The following is a 26094-nucleotide window of genomic DNA, read 5'->3' as shown; positions in this document are numbered from 1 at the left end:
AAATGCAACTGGACATTCGTAGCGCTAAGTGGGTAATAGTGGAAAAAAGAATATGTTCAAATATAAACTACACAGAAGCATTGTATGAAACTTCTTTCTGTTCTGTGCATTCAACTAACAGAGTTGAACCTTACTTTTGATTGAGCCTTTCTGAAACACTCTTTCTGTAGAAACTGCAATTGGACATCCTGAGCGCTAAGAGGCTTCTATTGGGAAAAATAATATCTTCAAATAAAAAGTACACAGAAGCATTGTGTGAAACTTATTTCTGATATGTTCATTAAGCTAACAGAGTTAAACCATACTTTTGATTGCGCAGTTCTGAACACACTTTCTGTAGAAAATGCAAGTGGACATTCGGAGCGCTAAGAGGGTAATAGTGGAAAAAGGAATATATTCAAATATAAACTACACAGTAGCATTCTGTGAAAATTCTTTCTGTTCTGTGCATTCAACTAACAGATTTGAACCTTACTTTTGATTGAGCCGTTCTGAAACACTCTTTCTGTAGAAACTGCAATTGGACATGCTAAGCGCTAAGAGGCCTACATTGGGAAAAAGAATATCTTAAAATAAAAACTACACAGATGCATTCTGTGAAACTTATTTCTGATCTGTAAATTCAGTTAACAGAGATAAAACATACTTTTGATTGAGCAGATCTGAACACTCTTTCTGTAGAAAATGCAACTGGACATTTGGAGCGCTAAGAGCGTAGTAGTGGAAAAAGGAATATATTCAAATATAAACTACACAGAAGCATTCTGTGAAACTTCTTTCTGATCTGAGCATTCAGCTAACAGAGTTAAACCATACTTTTGATTGAGCAGTTTTGAAACACTCTGTCTGTAGAAAATGCAACTGGACATTCGTAGCGCTAAGTGGGTAATAGTGGAAAAAAGAATATGTTCAAATATAAACTACACAGAAGCATTGTATGAAACTACTTTCTGTTCTGTGCATTCAACTAACAGAGTTGAACCTTACTTTTGATTGAGCCGTTCTGAAACACTCTTTCTGTAGAAACTGCAATTGGACATTCTGAGCGCTAAGAGGCCTATATTGGGAAAAGGAATGTCTACAAATAAAAACTACACAGAAGAATTGTGTGAAACTTCCTTCTGTTCTGTTTGTTCAACTAAAAGAGTTGAACCTTAGTTTTGATTGAGCCGTTCTGAAACACTCTTTCTGTAGAAAATGCAAGTGGAGATTCGGAGCGCTAAGAGGGTAATAGTGGAAAAAGGAATGTCTCCAAATATAAACTACACAGAATCATTCTGTGAAACTTCTTTCTGATCTGTGCATTCAGCTAACAGAGTTAAACCATACTTTTGATTGAGCAGATCTGAACACTCTTTCTGTAGAAAATGCAACTGGACATTTGGAGCGCTAAGAGAGTAGTAGTGGAAAAAGGAATATATTCAAATATAAACTACACAGAAGCATTCTGTGAAACTTCTTTCTGATCTGAGCATTCAGCTAACAGAGTTAAACCATACTTTTGATTGAGCAGTTTTGAAACACTCTGTCTGTAGAAAATACAACTGGACATTCGTAGCGCTAAGTGGGTAATAGTGGAAAAAAGAATATGTTCAAATATAAACTACACAGAAGCATTGTATGAAACTTCTTTCTGTTCTGTGCATTCAACTAACAGAGTTGAACCTTACTTTTGATTGAGCCTTTCTGAAACACTCTTTCTGTAGAAACTGCAATTGGACATTCTGAGCGCTAAGAGGCCTATATTGGGAAAAATTATATCTTCAAATAAAAACTACACAGAAGCATTGTGTGAAACTTATTTCTGATATGTTCATTAAGCTAACAGGGTTAAACCATACTTTTGATTGCGCAGTTCTGAACACTCTTTATGTAGAAAATGCAAGTGGACATTCGGAGCGCTAAGAGGGTAATAGTGGAAAAAGGAATATATGCAAATATAAACTAAACAGTAGCATTCTGTGAAACTTCTTTCTTTTCTGTGCATTCAACTAACAGAGTTGAACCTTACTTTTGATTGAGCCGTTCTGAAACACTCTTTCTGTAGAAACTGCAATTGGACTTGCTAAGCGCTAAGAGGCCTACATTGGGAAAAAGAATATCTTCAAATAAAAACTACACAGATGCATTCTGTGAAACTTATTTCTGATCTGTAAATTCAGTTAACAGAGATAAAACATATTTTTGATTGAGCAGTTATGAAACACTCTTTTTGTAGAAAATGCAAGTGGAGATTCCGAGCGCTAAGAGGGTAATAGTGGAAAAAGGTATGTCTTCAAATATAAACTACACAGAATCATTCGGTGAAACTTCTTTCTGATCTGTGCATTCAGCTAACAGAGTTAAACCATACTTTTGATTGAGCAGATCTGAACACTCTTTCTGTAGAAAATGCAACTGGACATTTGGAGCGCTAAGAGCGTAGTAGTGGAAAAAGGAATATATTCAAATATAAACTACACAGAAGCATTCTGCGAAACTTCTTTCTGATCTGAGCATTCAGATAACAGAGTTAAACCATACTTTTGATTGAGCAGTTTTGAAACACTCTGTAGAAAATGCAACTGGACATTCGTAGCGCTAAGTGGGTAATAGTGGAAAAAAGAATATGTTCAAATATAAACTACACAGAAGCATTGTATGAAACTTCTTTCTGTTCTGTGCATTCAACTAACAGAGTTGAACCTTACTTTTGATTGAGCCGTTCTGAAACACTCTTTCTGTAGAAACTGCAATTAGACATTCTGAGCGCTAAGAGGCCTGTATTGGGAAAAGGAATGTCTACAAATAAAAACTACACAGAAGAATTGTGTGAAACTTCTTTCTGTTCTGTTTGTTCAACTAAAAGAGTTGAACCTTAGTTTTGATTGAGCCGTTCTGAAACACTCTTTCTGTAGAAAATGCAAGTGGAGATTCGGAGCGCTAAGAGGGTAATAGTGGAAAAAGGAATGTCTCCAAATATAAACTACACAGAATCTTCTGTGAAACTTCTTTCTGATCTGTGCATTCAGCTAACAGATTTAAACCATACTTTTGATTGAGCAGATCTGAACACTCTTTCTTTAGAAAATGCAACTGGACATTTGGAGCGCTAAGAGAGTAGTAGTGGAAAAAGGAATATATTCAAATATAAACTACACAGAAGCATTCTGTGAAACTTCTTTCTGATCTGAGCATTCAGCTAACAGAGTTAAACCATACTTTTGATTGAGCAGTTTTGAAACACTCTGTCTGTAGAAAATGCAACTGGACATTCGTAGCGCTAAGTGGGTAATAGTGGAAAAAAGAATATGTTCAATTATAAACTACACAGAAGCATTGTATGAAACTTCTTTCTGTTCTGTGCATTCAACTAACAGAGTTGAACCTTACTTTTGATTGAGCCTTTCTGAAACACTCTTTCTGTAGAAACTGCAATTGGACATTCTGAGCGCTAAGAGGCCTATATTGGGAAAAATAATATCTTCAAATAAAAACTACACAGAAGCATTGTGTGAAACTTATTTCTGATATGTTCATTAAGCTAACAGGGTTAAACCATACTTTTGATTGCGCAGTTCTGAACACTCTTTCTGTAGAAAATGCAAGTGGACATTCGGAGCGCTAAGAGGGTAATAGTGGAAAAAGGAATATATGCAAATATAAACTACACAGTAGCATTCTGTGAAACTTCTTTCTTTTGTGTGCATTCAACTAACAGAGTTGAACCTTACTTTTCATTGAGCCGTTCTGAAACACTCTTTCTGTAGAAACTGCAATTGGACATGCTAAGCGCTAAGAGGCCTACATTGGGAAAAAGATTATCTTCAAATAAAAACTACACAGATGCATTCTGTGAAACTTATTTCTGATCTGTAAATTCAGTTAACAGAGATAAAACATATTTTTGATTGAGCAGTTATGAAACACTCTTTTTGTAGAAAACGCAAGTGGAGATTCGGAGCGCTAAGGGGGTAATAGTCGAAAAAGGAATGTCTTCATATATAAACTACACAGAATCATTCGGTGAAACTTCTTTCTGATCTGTGCATTCAGCTAACAGAGTTAAACCATACTTTTGATTGAGCAGATCTGAACACTCTTTCTGTAGAAAATGCAACTGGACATTTGGAGCGCTAAGAGCGTAGTAGTGGAAAAAGGAATATATTCAAATATAAACTACACAGAAGCATTCTGTGAAACTTCTTTCTGATCTGAGCATTCAGCTAACAGAGTTAAACCATACTTTTGATTGAGCAGTTTTGAAACACTCTGTCTGTAGAAAATGCAACTGGACATTCGTAGCGCTAAGTGGGTAATAGTGGAAAAAAGAATATGTTCAAATATAAACTACACAGAAGCATTGTATGAAACTTCTTTCTGTTCTGTGCATTCAACTAACAGAGTTGAACCTTACTTTTGATTGAGCCGTTCTGAAAAACTCTTTCTGTAGAAACTGCAATTGGACATTCTGAGCGCTAAGAGGCCTAAATTGGGAAAAGGAATCTCTACAAATAAAAACTACACAGAAGAATTGTGTGAAACTTCTTTCTGTTCTGTGTGTTCAACTAAAAGAGTTGAACCTTAGTTTTGATTGAGCCGTTCTGAAACACTCTTTCTGTAGAAAATGCAAGTGGAGATTCAGAGCGCTAAGAGGGTAATAATGGAAAAAGGAATGTCTTCAAATATAAACTGCACAGAATCATTCGGTGAAACTTCTTTCTGATCTGTGCATTCAGCTAACAGAGTTAAACCATACTTTTGATTGAGCAGTTCTGAACACTCTTTCTTTAGAAAATGCAACTGGACATTTTGAGCGCTAAGAGCGTAGTAGTGGAAAAAGGAATATATTCAAATATAAACTACACAGAAGCATTCTGTGAAACTTCTTTCTGATCTGAGCATTCAGCTAACAGAATTAAACCATACTTTTGATTGAGCAGTTTTGAAACACTCTGTCTGTAGAAAATGCAACTGGACATTCGTAGCGCTAAGTGGCTAATAGTGGAAAAAAGAATATGTTCAAATATAAACTACACAGAAGCATTGTATGAAACTTCTTTCTGTTCTGTGCATTCAACTAACAGAGTTGAACCTTAATTTTGATTGAGCCTTTCTGAAACACTTTTTCTGTAGAAACTGCAATTGGACATTCTGAGCGCTAAGAGGCCTCTGTTGGGAAAAATAATATCTTCAAATAAAAACTACACAGAAGAATTGTGTGAAACTTATTTCTGATATGTTCATTAAGCTAACAGAGTTAAACCATACTTTTGATTGCGCAGTTCTGAACACTCTTTCTGTAGAAAATGCAAGTGGACATTCGGAGCGCTAAGAGGGTAATAGTGGAAAAAGGAATGTCTCCAAATATAAACTACACAGAATCATTCTGTGAAACTTCTTTCTGATCTGTGCATTCAGCTAACAGAGTTAAACCATACTTTTGATTGAGCAGATCTGAACACTCTTTCTGTAGAAAATGCAACTGGACATTTGGAGCGCTAAGAGAGTAGTAGTGGAAAAAGGAATATATTCAAATATAAACTACACAGAAGCATTCTGTGAAACTTCTTTCTGATCTGAGCATTCAGCTAACAGAGTTAAACCATACTTTTGATTGAGCAGTTTTGAAACACTCTGTCTGTAGAAAATGCAACTGGACATTCGTAGCGCTAAGTGGGTAATAGTGGAAAAAAGAATATGTTCAAATATAAACTACACAGAAGCATTGTATGAAACTACTTTCTGTTCTGTGCATTCAATTAACAGAGTTGAACCTTACCTTTGATTGAGCCTTTCTGAAACACTCTTTCTGTAGAAACTGCAATTGGACATTCTGAGCGCTAAGAGGCCTATATTGGGAAAAATAATATCTTCAAATAAAAACTACACAGAAGCATTGTGTGAAACATATTTCTGATATGTTCATTAAGCTAACAGAGTTAAACCATACTTTTGATTGCGCAGTTCTGAACACTCTTTCTGTAGAAAATGCAAGTGGACATTCGGAGCGCTAAGAGGGTAATAGTGGAAAAAGGAATATCTCCAAATATAAACTACACAGAATCATTCTGTGAAACTTCTTTCTGATCTGTGCATTCAGCTAACAGAGTTAAACCATACTTTTGATTGAGCAGATCTGAACTCTCTTTCTGTAGAAAATGCAACTGTTCATTTGGAGCGCTAAGAGAGTAGTAGTGGAAAAAGGAATATATTCAAATATAAACTACACAGAAGCATTCTGTGAAACTTCTTTCTGATCTGAGCATTCAGCTAACAGAGTTAAACCATACTTTTGATTGAGCAGTTTTGAAACACTCTGTCTGTAGAAAATGCAACTGGACATTCGTAGCGCTAAGTGGGTAATAGTGGAAAAAAGAATATGTTCAAATATAAACTACACAGAAGCATTGTATAAAACTTCTTTCTGTTCTGTGCATTCAACTAACAGAGTTGAACCTTTCTTTTGATTGAGCCTTTCTGAAACACTCTTTCTGTAGAAACTGCAATTGGACATTCTGAGCGCTAAGAGGCCTATATTGGGAAAAGGAATGTCTACAAATAAAAACTACACAGAAGAATTGTGTGAAACTTCTTTCTGTTCTGTTTGTTCAACTAAAAGTGTTGAACCTTAGTTTTGATTGAGCCGTTCTGAAACACTCTTTCTGTAGAAAATGCACGTGGAGATTCGGAGCGCTAAGAGGGTAATAGTGGAAAAAGGAATGTCTCCAAATATAAACTACACAGAATCATTCTGTGAAACTTCTTTCTGATCTGTGCATTCAGCTAACAGATTTAAACCATACTTTTGATTGAGCAGATCTGAACACTCTTTCTGTAGAAAATGCAACTGGACATTTGGAGCGCTAAGAGAGTAGTAGTGGAAAAAGGAATATATTCAAATATAAACTACACAGAAGCATTCTGTGAAACTTCTTTCTGATCTGAGCATTCAGCTAACAGAGTTAAACCATACTTTTGATTGAGCAGTTTTGAAACACTCTGTCTGTAGAAAATGCAACTGGACATTCGTAGCGCTAAGTGGGTAATAGTGGAAAAAAGAATATGTTCAAAAATAAACTACACAGAAGCATTGTATGAAACTTCTTTCTGTTCTGTGCATTCAACTAACAGAGTTGAACCTTACTTTTGATTGAGCCTTTCTGAAACACTCTTTCTGTAGAAACTGCAATTGGACATTCTGAGCGCTAAGAGGCCTATATTGGGAAAAATAATACCTTCAAATAAAAACTACACAGAAGCATTGTGTGAAACTTATTTCTGATATGTTCATTAAGCTAACAGGGTTAAACCATACTTTTGATTGCGCAGTTCTGAACACTCTTTCTGTAGAAAATGCAAGTGGACATTCGGAGCGCTAAGAGGGTAATAGTGGAAAAAGGAATATATGCAAATATAAACTACACAGTAGCATTCTGTGAAACTTCTTTCTTTTGTGAGCATTCAACTAACAGAGTTGAACCTTACTTTTCATTGAGCCGTTCTGAAACACTCTTTCTGTAGAAACTGCAATTGGACATGCTAAGCGCTAAGAGGCCTACATTGGGAAAAAGAATATCTTCAAATAAAAACTACACAGATGCATTCTGTGAAACTTATTTCTGATCTGTAAATTCAGTTAACAGAGATAAAACATATTTTTGATTGAGCAGTTATGAAACACTCTTTTTGTAGAAAACGCAAGTGGAGATTCGGAGCGCTAAGATGGTAATAGTGGAAAAAGGAATGTCTTCATATATAAACTACACAGAATCATTCGGTGAAACTTCTTTCTGATCTGTGCATTCAGCTAACAGAGTTAAACCATACTTTTGATTGAGCAGATCTGAACACTCTTTCTGTAGAAAATGCAACTGGACATTTGGAGCGCTAAGAGCGTAGTAGTGGAAAAAGGAATATATTCAAATATAAACTACACAGAAGCATTCTGTGAAACTTCTTTCTGATCTGAGCATTCAGCTAACAGAGTTAAACCATACTTTTGATTGAGCAGTTTTGAAACACTCTGTCTGTAGAAAATGCAACTGGACATTCGTAGCGCTAAGTGGGTAATAGTGGAAAAAAGAATATGTTCAAATATAAACTACACAGAAGCATTGTATGAAACTTATTTCTGTTCTGTGCATTCAACTAACAGAGTTGAACCTTACTTTTGATTGAGCCTTTCTGAAAAACTTTTTCTGTAGAAACTGCAATTGGACATTCTGAGCGCTAAGAGGCCTCTGTTGGGAAAAATAATATCTTCAAATAAAAACTACACAGAAGAATTGTGTGAAACTTATTTCTGATATGTTCATTAAGCTAACAGAGTTAAACCATACTTTTGATTGCGCAGTTCTGAACACTCTTTCTGTAGAAAATGCAAGTGGACATTCGGAGCGCTAAGAGGGTAATAGTGGAAAAAGGAATGTCTCCAAATATAAACTACACAGAATCATTCTGTGAAACTTCTTTCTGATCTGTGCATTCAGCTAACAGAGTTAAACCATACTTTTGATTGAGCAGATCTGAACACTCTTTCTGTAGAAAATGCAACTGGACATTTGGAGCGCTAAGAGAGTAGTAGTGGAAAAAGGAATATATTCAAATATAAACTACACAGAAGCATTCTGTGAAACTTCTTTCTGATCTGAGCATTCAGCTAACAGAGTTAAACCATAATTTTGATTGAGCAGTTTTGAAACACTCTTTCTGTAGAAAATGCAACTGGACATTCGTAGCGCTAAGTGGGTAATACTGGAAAAAAGAATATGTTCAAATATAAACTACACAGAAGCATTGTATGAAACTACTTTCTGTTCTGTGCATTCAATTAACAGAGTTGAACCTTACTTTTGATTGAGCCTTTCTGAAACACTCTTTCTGTAGAAACTGCAATTGGACATTCTGAGCGCTAAGAGGCCTATATTGGGAAAAATAATATCTTCAAATAAAAACTACACAGAAGCATTGTGTGAAACATATTTCTGATATGTTCATTAAGCTAACAGAGTTAAACCATACTTTTGATTGCGCAGTTCTGAACACTCTTTCTGTAGAAAATGCAAGTGGACATTCGGAGCGCTAAGAGGGTAATAGTGGAAAAAGGAATATCTCCAAATATAAACTACACAGAATCATTCTGTGAAACTTCTTTCTGATCTGTGCATTCAGCTAAGAGAGTTAAACCATACTTTTGATTGAGCAGATCTGAACTCTCTTTCTGTAGAAAATGCAACTGTTCATTTGGAGCGCTAAGAGAGTAGTAGTGGAAAAAGGAATATATTCAAATATAAACTACACAGAAGCATTCTGTGAAACTTCTTTCTGATCTGAGCATTCAGCTAACAGAGTTAAACCATACTTTTGATTGAGCAGTTTTGAAACACTCTGTCTGTAGAAAATGCAACTGGACATTCGTAGCGCTAAGTGGGTAATAGTGGAAAAAAGAATATGTTCAAATATAAACTACACAGAAGCATTGTATGAAACTTCTTTCTGTTCTGTGCATTCAACTAACAGAGTTGAACCTTTCTTTTGATTGAGCCTTTCTGAAACGCTCTTTCTGTAGAAACTGCAATTGGACATTCTGAGCGCTAAGAGGCCTATATTGGGAAAAGGAATGTCTACAAATAAAAACTACACAGAAGAATTGTGTGAAACTTCTTTCTGTTCTGTTTGTTCAACTAAAAGTTTTGAACCTTAGTTTTGATTGAGCCGTTCTGAAACACTCTTTCTGTAGAAAATGCAAGTGGAGATTCGGAGCGCTAAGAGGGTAACAGTGGAAAAAGGAATGTCTCCAAATATAAACTACACAGAATCATTCTGTGAAACTTCTTTCTGATCTGTGCATTCAGCTAACAGATTTAAACCATACTTTTGATTGAGCAGATCTGAACACTCTTTCTGTAGAAAATGCAACTGGACATTTGGAGCGCTAAGAGAGTAGTAGTGGAAAAAGGAATATATTCAAATATAAACTACACAGAAGCATTCTGTGAAACTTCTTTCTGATCTGAGCATTCAGCTAACAGAGTTAAACCATACTTTTGATTGAGCAGTTTTGAAACACTCTGTCTGTAGAAAATGCAACTGGACATTCGTAGCGCTAAGTGGGTAATAGTGGAAAAAAGAATATGTTCAAAAATAAACTACACAGAAGCATTGTATGAAACTTCTTTCTGTTCTGTGCATTCAACTAACAGAGTTGAACCTTACTTTTGATTGAGCCTTTCTGAAACACTCTTTCTGTAGAAACTGCAATTGGACATTCTGAGCGCTAAGAGGCCTATATTGGGAAAAATAATATCTTCAAATAAAAACTACACAGAAGCATTGTGTGAAACTTATTTCTGATATGTTCATTAAGCTAACAGGGTTAAACCATACTTTTGATTGCGCAGTTCTGAACACTCTTTCTGTAGAAAATGCAAGTGGACATTCGGAGCGCTAAGAGGGTAATAGTGGAAAAAGGAATATATGCAAATATAAACTACACAGTAGCATTCTGTGAAACTTCTTTCTTTTGTGTGCATTCAACTAACAGAGTTGAACCTTACTTTTCATTGAGCCGTTCTGAAACACTCTTTCTTTAGAAACTGCAATTGGACATGCTAAGCGCTAAGAGGCCTACATTGGGAAAAAGAATATCTTCAAATAAAAACTACACAGATGCATTCTGTGAAACTTATTTCTGATCTGTAAATTCAGTTAACAGAGATAAAACATATTTTTGATTGAGCAGTTATGAAACACTCTTTTTGTAGAAAACGCAAGTGGAGATTCGGAGCGCTAAGAGGGTAATAGTGGAAAAAGGAATGTCTTCATATATAAACTACACAGAATCATTCGGTGAAACTTCTTTCTGATCTGTGCATTCAGCTAACAGAGTTAAACCATACTTTTGATTGAGCAGATCTGAACACTCTTTCTGTAGAAAATGCAACTGGACATTTGGAGCGCTAAGAGCGTAGTAGTGGAAAAAGGAATATATTCAAATATAAACTACACAGAAGCATTCTGTGAAACTTCTTTCTGATCTGAGCATTCAGCTAACAGAGTTAAACCATACTTTTGATTGAGCAGTTTTGAAACACTCTGTCTGTAGAAAATGCAACTGGACATTCGTAGCGCTAAGTGGGTAATAGTGGAAAAAAGAATATGTTCAAATATAAACTACACAGAAGCATTGTATGAAACTTCTTTCTGTTCTGTGCATTCAACTAACAGAGTTGAACCTTACTTTTGATTGAGCCGTTCTGAAAAACTCTTTCTGTAGAAACTGCAATTGGACATTCTGAGCGCTAAGAGGCCTATATTGGGAAAAGGAATCTCTACAAATAAAAACTACACAGAAGAATTGTGTGAAACTTCTTTCTGTTCTGTGTGTTCAACTAAAAGAGTTGAACCTTAGTTTTGATTGAGCCGTTCTGAAACACTCTTTCTGTAGAAAATGCAAGTGGAGATTCAGAGCGCTAAGAGGGTAATAGTGGAAAAAGGAATGTCTTCAAATATAAACTACACAGAATCATTCGGTGAAACTTCTTTCTGATCTGTGCATTCAGCTAACAGAGTTAAACCATACTTTTGATTCAGCAGTTCTGAACACTCTTTCTTTAGAAAATGCAACTGGACATTTGGAGCGCTAAGAGCGTAGTAGTGGAAAAAGGAATATATTCAAATATAAACTACACAGAAGCATTCTGTGAAACTTCTTTCTGATCTGAGCATTCAGCTAACAGAATTAAACCATACTTTTGATTGAGCAGTTTTGAAACACTCTGTCTGTAGAAAATGCAACTGGACATTCGTAGCGCTAAGTGGCTAATAGTGGAAAAAAGAATATGTTCAAATATAAACTACACAGAAGCATTGTATGAAACTTCTTTCTGTTCTGTGCATTCAACTAACAGAGTTGAACCTTACTTTTGATTGAGCCTTTCTGAAACACTTTTTCTGTAGAAACTGCAATTGGACATTCTGAGCGCTAAGAGGCCTCTGTTGGGAAAAATAATATCTTCAAATAAAAACTACACAGAAGAATTGTGTGAAACTTATTTCTGATATGTTCATTAAGCTAACAGAGTTAAACCATACTTTTGATTGCGCAGTTCTGAACACTCTTTCTGCAGAAAATGCAAGTGGACATTCGGTGCGCTAAGAGGGTAATAGTGGAAAAAGGAATGTCTCCAAATATAAACTACACAGAATCATTCTGTGAAACTTCTTTCTGATCTGTGCATTCAGCTAACAGAGTTAAACCATACTTTTGATTGAGCAGATCTGAACTCTCTTTCTGTAGAAAATGCAACTGTTCATTTGGAGCGCTAAGAGAGTAGTAGTGGAAAAAGGAATATATTCAAATATAAACTACACAGAAGCATTCTGTGAAACTTCTTTCTGATCTGAGCATTCAGCTAACAGAGTTAAACCATACTTTTGATTGAGCAGTTTTGAAACACTCTGTCTGTAGAAAATGCAACTGGACATTCGTAGCGCTAAGTGGGTAATAGTGGAAAAAAGAATATGTTCAAATATAAACTACACAGAAGCATTGTATGAAACTTCTTTCTGTTCTGTGCATTCAACTAACAGAGTTGAACCTTACTTTTGATTGAGCCTTTCTGAAACACTCTTTCTGTAGAAAGTGCAATTGGACATTCTGAGCGCTAAGAGGCCTATATTGGGAAAAATAATATCTTCAAATAAAAACTACACAGAAGCATTGTGTTAAACTTATTTCTGATATGTTCATTAAGCTAACAGGGTTAAACCATACTTTTGATTGCGCAGTTCTGAACACTCTTTCTGTAGAAAATGCAAGTGGACATTCGGAGCGCTAAGAGGGTAATAGTGGAAAAAGGAATGTCTCCAAATATAAACTACACAGAATCATTCTGTGAAACTTCTTTCTGATCTGTGCATTCAGCTAACAGAGTTAAACCATACTTTTGATTGAGCAGATCTGAACACTCTTTCTGTAGAAAATGCAACTGGACATTTGGAGCGCTAAGAGAGTAGTAGTGGAAAAAGGAATATATTCAAATATAAACTACACAGAAGCATTCTGTGAAACTTCTTTCTGATCTGAGCATTCAGCTAACAGAGTTAAACCATACTTTTGATTGAGCAGTTTTGAAACACTCTGTCTGTAGAAAATGCAACCGGACATTCGTAGCGCTAAGTGGGTAATAGTGGAAAAAAGAATATGTTCAAATATAAACTACACAGAAGCATTGTATGAAACTACTTTCTGTTCTGTGCATTCAATTAACAGAGTTGAACCTTACTTTTGATTGAGCCTTTCTGAAACACTCTTTCTGTAGAAACTGCAATTGGACATTCTGAGCGCTAAGAGGCCTATATTGGGAAAAATAATATCTTCAAATAAAAACTACACAGAAGCATTGTGTGAAACATATTTCTGATATGTTCATTAAGCTAACAGAGTTAAACCATACTTTTGATTGCGCAGTTCTGAACACTCTTTCTGTAGAAAATGCAAGTGGACATTCGGAGCGCTAAGAGGGTAATAGTGGAAAAAGGAATATCTCCAAATATAAACTACACAGAATCATTCTGTGAAACTTCTTTCTGATCTGTGCATTCAGCTAACAGAGTTAAACCATACTTTTGATTGAGCAGATCTGAACACTCTTTCTGTAGAAAATGCAACTGTTCATTTGGAGCGCTAAGAGAGTAGTAGTGGAAAAAGGAATATATTCAAATATAAACTACACAGAAGCATTCTGTGAAACTTCTTTCTGATCTGAGCATTCAGCTAACAGAGTTAAACCATACTTTTGATTGAGCAGTTTTGAAACACTCTGTCTGTAGAAAATGCAACTGGACATTCGTAGCGCTAAGTGGGTAATAGTGGAAAAAAGAATATGTTCAAATATAAACTACACAGAAGCATTGTATGAAACTTCTTTCTGTTCTGTGCATTCAACTAACAGAGTTGAACCTTTCTTTTGATTGAGCCTTTCTGAAACACTCTTTCTGTAGAAACTGCAATTGGACATTCTGAGCGCTAAGAGGCCTATATTGGGAAAAGGAATGTCTACAAATAAAAACTACACAGAAGAATTGTGTGAAACTTCTTTCTGTTCTGTTTGTTCAACTAAAAGTGTTGAACCTTAGTTTTGATTGAGCCGTTCTGAAACACTCTTTCTGTAGAAAATGCAAGTGGAGATTCGGAGCGCTAAGAGGGTAATAGTGGAAAATGGAATGTCTCCAAATATAAACTACACAGAATCATTCTGTGAAACTTCTTTCTGATCTGTGCATTCAGCTAACAGATTTAAACCATACTTTTGATTGAGCAGATCTGAACACTCTTTCTGTAGAAAATGCAACTGGACATTTGGAGCGCTAAGAGAGTAGTAGTGGAAAAAGGAATATATTCAAATATAAACTACACAGAAGCATTCTGTGAAACTTCTTTCTGATCTGAGCATTCAGCTAACAGAGTTAAACCATACTTTTGATTGAGCAGTTTTGAAACACTCTGTCTGTAGAAAATGCAACTGGACATTCGTAGCGCTAAGTGGGTAATAGTGGAAAAAAGAATATGTTCAAAAATAAACTACACAGAAGCATTGTATGAAACTTCTTTCTGTTCTGTGCATTCAACTAACAGAGTTGAACCTTACTTTTGATTGAGCCTTTCTGAAACACTCTTTCTGTAGAAACTGCAATTGGACATTCTGAGCGCTAAGAGGCCTATATTGGGAAAAATAATATCTTCAAATAAAAACTACACAGAAGCATTGTGTGAAACTTATTTCTGATATGTTCATTAAGCTAACAGGGTTAAACCATACTTTTGATTGCGCAGTTCTGAACACTCTTTCTGTAGAAAATGCAAGTGGACATTCGGAGCGCTAAGAGGGTAATAGTGGAAAAAGGAATATATGCAAATATAAACTACACAGTAGCATTCTGTGAAACTTCTTTCTTTTGTGTGCATTCAACTAACAGAGTTGAACCTTACTTTTCATTGAGCCGTTCTGAAACACTCTTTCTGTAGAAACTGCAATTGGACATGCTAAGCGCTAAGAGGCCTACATTGGGAAAAAGAATATCTTCAAATAAAAACTACACAGATGCATTCTGTGAAACTTATTTCTGATCTGTAAATTCAGTTAACAGAGATAAAACATATTTTTGATTGAGCAGTTATGAAACACTCTTTTTGTTGAAAACGCAAGTGGAGATTCGGAGCGCTAAGAGGGTAATAGTGGAAAAAGGAATGTCTTCATATATAAACTACACAGAATCATTCGGTGAAACTTCTTTCTGATCTGTGCATTCAGCTAACAGAGTTAAACCATACTTTTGATTGAGCAGATCTGAACACTCTTTCTGTAGAAAATGCAACTGGACATTTGGAGCGCTAAGAGCGTAGTAGTGGAAAAAGGAATATATTCAAATATAAACTACACAGAAGCATTCTGTGAAACTTCTTTCTGATCTGAGCATTCAGCTAACAGAGTTAAACCATACTTTTGATTGAGCAGTTTTGAAACACTCTGTCTGTAGAAAATGCAACTGGACATTCGTAGCGCTAAGTGGGTAATAGTGGAAAAAAGAATATGTTCAAATATAAACTACACAGAAGCATTGTATGAAACTTCTTTCTGTTCTGTGCATTCAACTAACAGAGTTGAACCTTACTTTTGATTGAGCCTTTCTGAAACACTTTTTCTGTAGAAACTGCAATTGGACATTCTGAGCGCTAAGAGGCCTCTGTTGGGAAAAATAATATCTTCAAATAAAAACTACACAGAAGAATTGTGTGAAACTTATTTCTGATATGTTCATTAAGCTAACAGAGTTAAACCATACTTTTGATTGCGCAGTTCTGAACACTCTTTCTGTAGAAAATGCAAGTGGACATTCGGAGCGCTAAGAGGGTAATAGTGGAAAAAGGAATGTCTCCAAATATAAACTACACAGAATCATTCTGTGAAACTTCTTTCTGATCTGTGCATTCAGCTAACAGAGTTAAACCATACTTTTGATTGAGCAGATCTGAACACTCTTTCTGTAGAAAATGCAACTGGACATTTGGAGCGCTAAGAGAGTAGTAGTGGAAAAAGGAATATATTCAAATATAAACTACACTGAAGCATTCTGTGAAACTTCTTTCTGATCTGAGCATTCAGCTAACAGAGTTAAACCATACTTTTGATTGAGCAGTTTTGAAACACTCTGTCTGTAGAAAATGCAACTGGACATTCGTAGCGCTAAGTGGGTAATAGTGGAAAAAAGAATATGTTCAAATATAAACTACACAGAAGCATTGTATGAAACTACTTTCTGTTCTGTGCATTCAATTAACAGAGTTGAACCTTACTTTTGATTGAGCTTTTCTGAAACACTCTTTCTGTAGAAACTGCAATTGGACATTCTGAGCGCTAAGAGGCCTATATTGGGAAAAATAATATCTTCAAATAAAAACTACACAGAAGCATTGTGTGAAACGTATTTCTGATATGTTCATTTAGCTAACAGAGTTAAACCATACTTTTGATTGCGCAGTTCTGAACACTCTTTCTGTAGAAAATGCAAGTGGACATTCGGAGCGCTAAGAGGGTAATAGTGGAAAAAGGAATATCTCCAAATATAAACTACACAGAATCATTCTGTGAAACTTCTTTCTGATCTGTGCATTCAGCTAACAGAGTTAAACCATACTTTTGATTGAGCAGATCTGAACTCTCTTTCTGTAGAAAATGCAACTGTTCATTTGGAGCGCTAAGAGAGTAGTAGTGGAAAAAGGAATATATTCAAATATAAACTACACAGAAGCATTCTGTGAAACTTCTTTCTGATCTGAGCATTCAGCTAACAGAGTTAAACCATACTTTTGATTGAGCAGTTTTGAAACACTCTGTCTGTAGAAAATGCAACTGGACATTCGTAGCGCTAAGTGGGTAATAGTGGAAAAAAGAATATGTTCAAATATAAACTACACAGAAGCATTGTATGAAACTTCTTTCTGTTCTGTGCATTCAACTAACAGAGTTGAACCTTTCTTTTGATTGAGCCTTTCTGAAACACTCTTTCTGTAGAAAATGCAATTGGACATTCTGAGCGCTAAGAGGCCTATATTGGGAAAAGGAATGTCTACAAATAAAAACTACACAGAAGAATTGTGTGAAACTTCTTTCTGTTCTGTTTGTTCAACTAAAAGTGTTGAACCTTAGTTTTGATTGAGCCGTTCTGAAACACTCTTTCTGTAGAAAATGCAAGTGGAGATTCGGAGCGCTAAGAGGGTAATAGTGGAAAAAGGAATGTCTCCAAATATAAACTACACAGAATCATTCTGTGAAACTTCTTTCTGATCTGTGCATTCAGCTAACAGATTTAAACCATACTTTTGATTGAGCAGATCTGAACACTCTTTCTGTAGAAAATGCAACTGGACATTTGGAGCGCTAAGAGAGTAGTAGTGGAAAAAGGAATATATTCAAATATAAACTACACAGAAGCATTCTGTGAAACTTCTTTCTGATCTGAGCATTCAGCTAACAGAGTTAAACCATACTTTTGATTGAGCAGTTTTGAAACACTCTGTCTGTAGAAAATGCAACTGGACATTCGTAGCGCTAAGTGGGTAATAGTGGAAAAAAGAATATGTTCAAAAATAAACTACACAGAAGCATTGTATGAAACTTCTTTCTGTTCTGTGCATTCAACTAACAGAGTTGAACCTTACTTTTGATTGAGCCTTTCTGAAACACTCTTTCTGTAGAAACTGCAATTGGACATTCTGAGCGCTAAGAGGCCTATATTGGGAAAAATAATATCTTCAAATAAAAACTACACAGAAGCATTGTGTGAAACTTATTTCTGATATGTTCATTAAGCTAACAGGGTTAAACCAAACTTTTGATTGCGCAGTTCTGAACACTCTTTCTGTAGAAAATGCAAGTGGACATTCGGAGCGCTAAGAGGGTAATAGTGGAAAAAGGAATATATGCAAATATAAACTACACAGTAGCATTCTGTGAAACTTCTTTCTTTTGTGTGCATTCAACTAACAGAGTTGAACCTTACTTTTCATTGAGCCGTTCTGAAACACTCTTTCTGTAGAAACTGCAATTGGACATGCTAAGCGCTAAGAGGCCTTCATTGGGAAAAAGAATATCTTCAAATAAAAACTACACAGATGCATTCTGTGAAACTTATTTCTGATCTGTAAATTCAGTTAACAGAGATAAAACATATTTTTGATTGAGCAGTTATGAAACACTCTTTTTGTAGAAAACGCAAGTGGAGATTCGGAGCGCTAAGATGGTAATAGTGGAAAAAGGAATGTCTTCATATATAAACTACAAAGAATCATTCAGTGAAACTTCTTTCTGATCTGTGCATTCAGCTAACAGAGTTAAACCATACTTTTGATTGAGCAGATCTGAACACTCTTTCTGTAGAAAATGCAACTGGACATTTGGAGCGCTAAGAGCGTAGTAGTGGAAAAAGGAATATATTCAAATATAAACTACACAGAAGCATTCTGTGAAACTTCTTTCTGATCTGAGCATTCAGCTAACAGAGTTAAACCATACTTTTGATTGAGCAGTTTTGAAACACTCTGTCTGTAGAAAATGCAACTGGACATTCGTAGCGCTAAGTGGGTAATAGTGGAAAAAAGAATATGTTCAAATATAAACTACACAGAAGCATTGTATGAAACTTCTTTCTGTTCTGTGCATTCAACTAACAGAGTTGAACCTTACTTTTGATTGAGCCGTTCTGAAAAACTCTTTCTGTAGAAACTGCAATTGGACATTCTGAGCGCTAAGAGGCCTATATTGGGAAAAGGAATCTCTACAAATAAAAACTACACAGAAGAATTGTGTGAAACTTCTTTCTGTTCTGTGTGTTCAACTAAAAGAGTTGAACCTTAGTTTTGATTGAGCCGTTCTGAAACACTCTTTCTGTAGAAAATGCAAGTGGAGATTCAGAGCGCTAAGAGGGTAATAGTGGAAAAAGGAATGTCTTCAAATATAAACTACACAGAATCATTTGGTGAAACTTCTTTCTGATCTGTGCATTCAGCTAACAGAGTTAAACCATACTTTTGATTGAGCAGTTCTGAACACTCTTTCTTTAGAAAATGCAACTGGACATTTGGAGCGCTAAGAGCGTAGTAGTGGAAAAAGGAATATATTCAAATATAAACTACACAGAAGCATTCTGTGAAACTTCTTTCTGATCTGAGCATTCAGCTAACAGAATTAAACCATACTTTTGATTGAGCAGTTTTGAAACACTCTGTCTGTAGAAAATGCAACTGGACATTCGTAGCGCTAAGTGGCTAATAGTGGAAAAAAGAATATGTTCAAATATAAACTACACAGAAGCATTGTATGAAACTTCTTTCTGTTCTGTGCATTCAACTAACAGAGTTGAACCTTACTTTTGATTGAGCCTTTCTGAAACACTTTTTCTGTAGAAACTGCAATTGGACATTCTGAGCGCTAAGAGGCCTCTGTTGTGAAAAATAATATCTTCAAATAAAAACTACACAGAAGAATTGTGTGAAACTTATTTCTGATATGTTCATTAAGCTAACAGAGTTAAACCATACTTTTGATTGCGCAGTTCTGAACACTCTTTCTGTAGAAAATGCAAGTGGACATTCGGAGCGCTAAGAGGGTAATAGTGGAAAAAGGAATGTCTCCAAATATAAACTACACAGAATCATTCTGTGAAACTTCTTTCTGATCTGTGCATTCAGCTAACAGAGTTAAACCATACTTTTGATTGAGCAGATCTGAACACTCTTTCTGTAGAAAATGCAACTGGACATTTGGAGCGCTAAGAGAGTAGTAGTGGAAAAAGGAATATATTCAAATATAAACTACACCGAAGCATTCTGTGAAACTTCTTTCTGATCTGAGCATTCAGCTAACAGAGTTAAACCATACTATTGATTGAGCAGTTTTGAAACACTCTGTCTGTAGAAAATGCAGCTGGACATTCGTAGCGCTAAGTGGGTAATAGTGGAAAAAAGAATATGTTCAAATATAAACTACACAGAAGCATTGTATGAAACTACTTTCTGTTCTGTGCATTCAACTAACAGAGTTGAACCTTACTTTTGATTGAGCCTTTCTGAAACACTCTTTCTGTAGAAACTGCAATTGGACATTCTGAGCGCTAAGAGGCCTATATTGGGAAAAATAATATCTTCAAATAAAAACTACACAGAAGCATTGTGTGAAACATATTTCTGATATGTTCATTAAGCTAACAGAGTTAAACCATACTTTTGATTGCGCAGTTCTGAACACTCTTTCTGTAGAAAATGCAAGTGGACATTCGGAGCGCTAAGAGGGTAATAGTGGAAAAAGGAATGTCTCCAAATATAAACTACACAGAATCATTCTGTGAAACTTCTTTCTGATCTGTGCATTCAGCTAACAGAGTTAAACCATACTTTTGATTGAGCAGATCTGAACTCTCTTTCTGTAGAAAATGCAACTGTTCATTTGGAGCGCTAAGAGAGTAGTAGTGGAAAAAGGAATATATTCAAATATAAACTACACAGAAGCATTCTGTGAAACTTCTTTCTGATCTGAGCATTCAGCTAACAGAGTTAAACCATACTTTTGATTGAGCAGTTTTGAAACACTCTGTCTGTAGAAAATGCAACTGGACATTCGTAGCGCTAAGTGGGTAATAGTGGAAAAAAGAATATGTTCAAATATAAACTACACAGAAGCATTGTATGAAACTTCTTTCTGTTCTGTGCATTCAACTAACAGAGTTGAACCTTACTTTTGATTGAGCCTTTCTGAAACACTCTTTCTGTAGAAACTGCAATTGGACATTCTGAGCGCTAAGAGGCCTATATTGGGAAAAATAATATCTTCAAATAAAAACTACACAGAAGCATTGTGTTAAACTTATTTCTGATATGTTCATTAAGCTAACAGGGTTAAACCATACTTTTGATTGCGCAGTTCTGAACACTCTTTCTGTAGAAAATGCAAGTGGACATTCGGAGCGCTAAGAGGGTAATAGTGGAAAAAGGAATATATGCAAATGTAAACTACACAGTAGCATTCTGTGAAACTTCTTTCTTTTCTGTGCATTCAACTAACAGTGTTGAACCTTACTTTTGATTGAGCCGTTCTGAAACACTCTTTCTGTAGAAACTGCAATTGGACATGCTAAGCGCTAAGAGGCCTACATTGGGAAAAAGAATATCTTCAAATAAAAACTACACAGATGCATTCTGTGAAACTTATTTCTGATCTGTAAATTCAGTTAACAGAGATAAAACATATTTTTGATTGAGCAGTTATGAAACACTCTTTTTGTAGAAAACGCAAGTGGTGATTCGGAGCGCTAAGAGGGTAATAGTGGAAAAAGGAATGTCTTCAAATATAAACTACACAGAATCATTCGGTGAAACTTATTTCTGATCTGTGCATTCAGCTAACAGAGTTAAACCATACTTTTGATTGAGCAGATCTGAACACTCTTTCTGTAGAAAATGCAACTGGACATTTGGAGCGCTAAGAGCGTAGTAGTGGAAAAAGGAATATATTCAAATATAAACTACACAGAAGCATTCTGTGAAACTTCTTTCTGATCTGAGCATTCAGCTAACAGAGTTAAACCATACTTTTGATTGAGCAGTTTTGAAACACTCTGTCTGTAGAAAATGCAACTGGACATTCGTAGCGCTAAGTGGGTAATAGTGGAAAAAAGAATATGTTCAAATATAAACTACACAGAAGCATTGTATGAAACTTCTTTCTGTTCTGTGCATTCAACTAACAGAGTTGAACCTTACTTTTGATTGAGCCTTTCTGAAACACTTTTTCTGTAGAAACTGCAATTGGACATTCTGAGCGCTAAGAGGCCTCTGTTGGGAAAAATAATATCTTCAAATAAAAACTACACAGAAGAATTGTGTGAAACTTATTTCTGATATGTTCATTAAGCTAACAGAGTTAAACCATACTTTTGATTGCGCAGTTCTGAACACTCTTTCTGTAGAAAATGCAAGTGGACATTCGGAGCGCTAAGAGGGTAATAGTGGAAAAAGGAAAGTCTCCAAATATAAACTACACAGAATCATTCTGTGAAACTTCTTTCTGATCTGTGCATTCAGCTAACAGAGTTAAACCATACTTTTGATTGAGCAGATCTGAACACTCTTTCTGTAGAAAATGCAACTGGACATTTGGAGCGCTAAGAGAGTAGTAGTGGAAAAAGGAATATATTCAAATATAAACTACACTGAAGCATTCTGTGAAACTTCTTTCTGATCTGAGCATTCAGCTAACAGAGTTAAACCATACTTTTGATTGAGCAGTTTTGAAACACTCTGTCTGTAGAAAATGCAACTGGACATTCGTAGCGCTAAGTGGGTAATAGTGGAAAAAAGAATATGTTCAAATATAAACTACACAGAAGCATTGTATGAAACTACTTTCTGTTCTGTGCATTCAATTAACAGAGTTGAACCTTACTTTTGATTGAGCCTTTCTGAAACACTCTTTCTGTAGAAACTGCAATTGGACATTCTGAGCGCTAAGAGGCCTATATTGGGAAAAATAATATCTTCAAATAAAAACTACACAGAAGCATTGTGTGAAACGTATTTCTGATATGTTCATTTAGCTAACAGAGTTAAACCATACTTTTGATTGCGCAGTTCTGAACACTCTTTCTGTAGAAAATGCAAGTGGACATTCGGAGCGCTAAGAGGGTAATAGTGGAAAAAGGAATGTCTCCAAATATAAACTACACAGAATCATTCTGTGAAACTTCTTTCTGATCTGTGCATTCAGCTAACAGAGTTAAACCATACTTTTGATTGAGCAGATCTGAACTCTCTTTCTGTAGAAAATGCAACTGTTCATTTGGAGCGCTAAGAGAGTAGTAGTGGAAAAAGGAATATATTCAAATATAAACTACACAGAAGCATTCTGTGAAACTTCTTTCTGATCTGAGCATTCAGCTAACAGAGTTAAACCATACTTTTGATTGAGCAGTTTTGAAACACTCTGTCTGTAGAAAATGCAACTGGACATTCGTAGCGCTAAGTGGGTAATAGTGGAAAAAAGAATATGTTCAAATATAAACTACACAGAAGCATTGTATGAAACTTCTTTCTGTTCTGTGCATTCAACTAACAGAGTTGAACCTTACTTTTGATTGAGCCTTTCTGAAACACTCTTTCTGTAGAAACTGCAATTGGACATTCTGAGCGCTAAGAGGCCTATATTGGGAAAAATAATATCTTCAAATAAAAACTACACAGAAGCATTGTGTTAAACTTATTTCTGATATGTTCATTAAGCTAACAGGGTTAAACCATACTTTTGATTGCGCAGTTCTGAACACTCTTTCTGTAGAAAATGCAAGTGGACATTCGGAGCGCTAAGAGGGTAATAGTGGAAAAAGGAATATATGCAAATGTAAACTACACAGTAGCATTCTGTGAAACTTCTTTCTTTTCTGTGCATTCAACTAACAGTGTTGAACCTTACTTTTGATTGAGCCGTTCTGAAACACTCTTTCTGTAGAAACTGCAATTGGACATGCTAAGCGCTAAGAGGCCTACATTGGGAAAAAGAATATCTTCAAATAAAAACTACACAGATGCATTCTGTGAAACTTATTTCTGATCTGTAAATTCAGTTAACAGAGATAAAACATATTTTTGATTGAGCAGTTATGAAACACTCTTTTTGTAGAAAACGCAAGTGGTGATTCGGAGCGCTAAGAGGGTAATAGTGGAAAAAGGAATGTCTTCAAATATAAACTACACAGAATCATTCGGTGAAACTTATTTCTGATCTGTGCATTCAGCTAACAGAGTTAAACCATACTTTTGATTGAGCAGATCTGAACACTCTTTCTGTAGAAAATGCAACTGGACATTTGGAGCGCTAAGAGCGTAGTAGTGGAAAAAGGAATATATTCAAATATAAACTACACAGAAGCATTCTGTGAAACTTCTTTCTGATCTGAGCATTCAGCTAACAGAGTTAAACCATACTTTTGATTGAGCAGTTTTGAAACACTCTGTCTGTAGAAAATGCAACTGGACATTCGTAGCGCTAAGTGGGTAATAGTGGAAAAAAGAATATGTTCAAATATAAACTACACAGAAGCATTGTATGAAACTTCTTTCTGTTCTGTGCATTCAACTAACAGAGTTGAACCTTACTTTTGATTGAGCCTTTCTGAAACACTTTTTCTGTAGAAACTGCAATTGGACATTCTGAGCGCTAAGAGGCCTCTGTTGGGAAAAATAATATCTTCAAATAAAAACTACACAGAAGAATTGTGTGAAACTTATTTCTGATATGTTCATTAAGCTAACAGAGTTAAACCATACTTTTGATTGCGCAGTTCTGAACACTCTTTCTGTAGAAAATGCAAGTGGACATTCGGAGCGCTAAGAGGGTAATAGTGGAAAAAGGAATGTCTCCAAATATAAACTACACAGAATCATTCTGTGAAACTTCTTTCTGATCTGTGCATTCAGCTAACAGAGTTAAACCATACTTTTGATTGAGCAGATCTGAACACTCTTTCTGTAGAAAATGCAACTGGACATTTGGAGCGCTAAGAGAGTAGTAGTGGAAAAAGGAATATATTCAAATATAAACTACACTGAAGCATTCTGTGAAACTTCTTTCTGATCTGAGCATTCAGCTAACAGAGTTAAACCATACTTTTGATTGAGCAGTTTTGAAACACTCTGTCTGTAGAAAATGCAACTGGACATTCGTAGCGCTAAGTGGGTAATAGTGGAAAAAAGAATATGTTCAAATATAAACTACACAGAAGCATTGTATGAAACTACTTTCTGTTCTGTGCATTCAATTAACAGAGTTGAACCTTACTTTTGATTGAGCCTTTCTGAAACACTCTTTCTGTAGAAACTGCAATTGGACATTCTGAGCGCTAAGAGGCCTATATTGGGAAAAATAATATCTTCAAATAAAAACTACACAGAAGCATTGTGTGAAACGTATTTCTGATATGTTCATTTAGCTAACAGAGTTAAACCATACTTTTGATTGCGCAGTTCTGAACACTCTTTCTGTAGAAAATGCAAGTGGACATTCGGAGCGCTAAGAGGGTAATAGTGGAAAAAGGAATATCTCCAAATATAAACTACACAGAATCATTCTGTGAAACTTCTTTCTGATCTGTGCATTCAGCTAACAGAGTTAAACCATACTTTTGATTGAGCAGATCTGAACTCTCTTTCTGTAGAAAATGCAACTGTTCATTTGGAGCGCTAAGAGAGTAGTAGTGGAAAAAGGAATATATTCAAATATAAACTACACAGAAGCATTCTGTGAAACTTCTTTCTGATCTGAGCATTCAGCTAACAGAGTTAAACCATACTTTTGATTGAGCAGTTTTGAAACACTCTGTCTGTAGAAAATGCAACTGGACATTCGTAGCGCTAAGTGGGTAATAGTGGAAAAAAGAATATGTTCAAATATAAACTACACAGAAGCATTGTATGAAACTTCTTTCTGTTCTGTGCATTCAACTAACAGAGTTGAACCTTTCTTTTGATTGAGCCTTTCTGAAACACTCTTTCTGTAGAAAATGCAATTGGACATTCTGAGCGCTAAGAGGCCTATATTGGGAAAAGGAATGTCTACAAATAAAAACTACACAGAAGAATTGTGTGAAACTTCTTTCTGTTCTGTTTGTTCAACTAAAAGTGTTGAACCTTAGTTTTGATTGAGCCGTTCTGAAACACTCTTTCTGTAGAAAATGCAAGTGGAGATTCGGAGCGCTAAGAGGGTAATAGTGGAAAAAGGAATGTCTCCAAATATAAACTACACAGAATCATTCTGTGAAACTTCTTTCTGATCTGTGCATTCAGCTAACAGATTTAAACCATACTTTTGATTGAGCAGATCTGAACACTCTTTCTGTAGAAAATGCAACTGGACATTTGGAGCGCTAAGAGAGTAGTAGTGGAAAAAGGAATATATTCAAATATAAACTACACAGAAGCATTCTGTGAAACTTCTTTCTGATCTGAGCATTCAGCTAACAGAGTTAAACCATACTTTTGATTGAGCAGTTTTGAAACACTCTGTC

This window comes from Symphalangus syndactylus, chromosome 12 (assembly GCF_028878055.3).
Source record: "Symphalangus syndactylus isolate Jambi chromosome 12, NHGRI_mSymSyn1-v2.1_pri, whole genome shotgun sequence".
Taxonomy (NCBI): Eukaryota; Metazoa; Chordata; class Mammalia; order Primates; family Hylobatidae; genus Symphalangus; species Symphalangus syndactylus.
Note: the sequence above shows the minus strand (reverse complement) of the source record.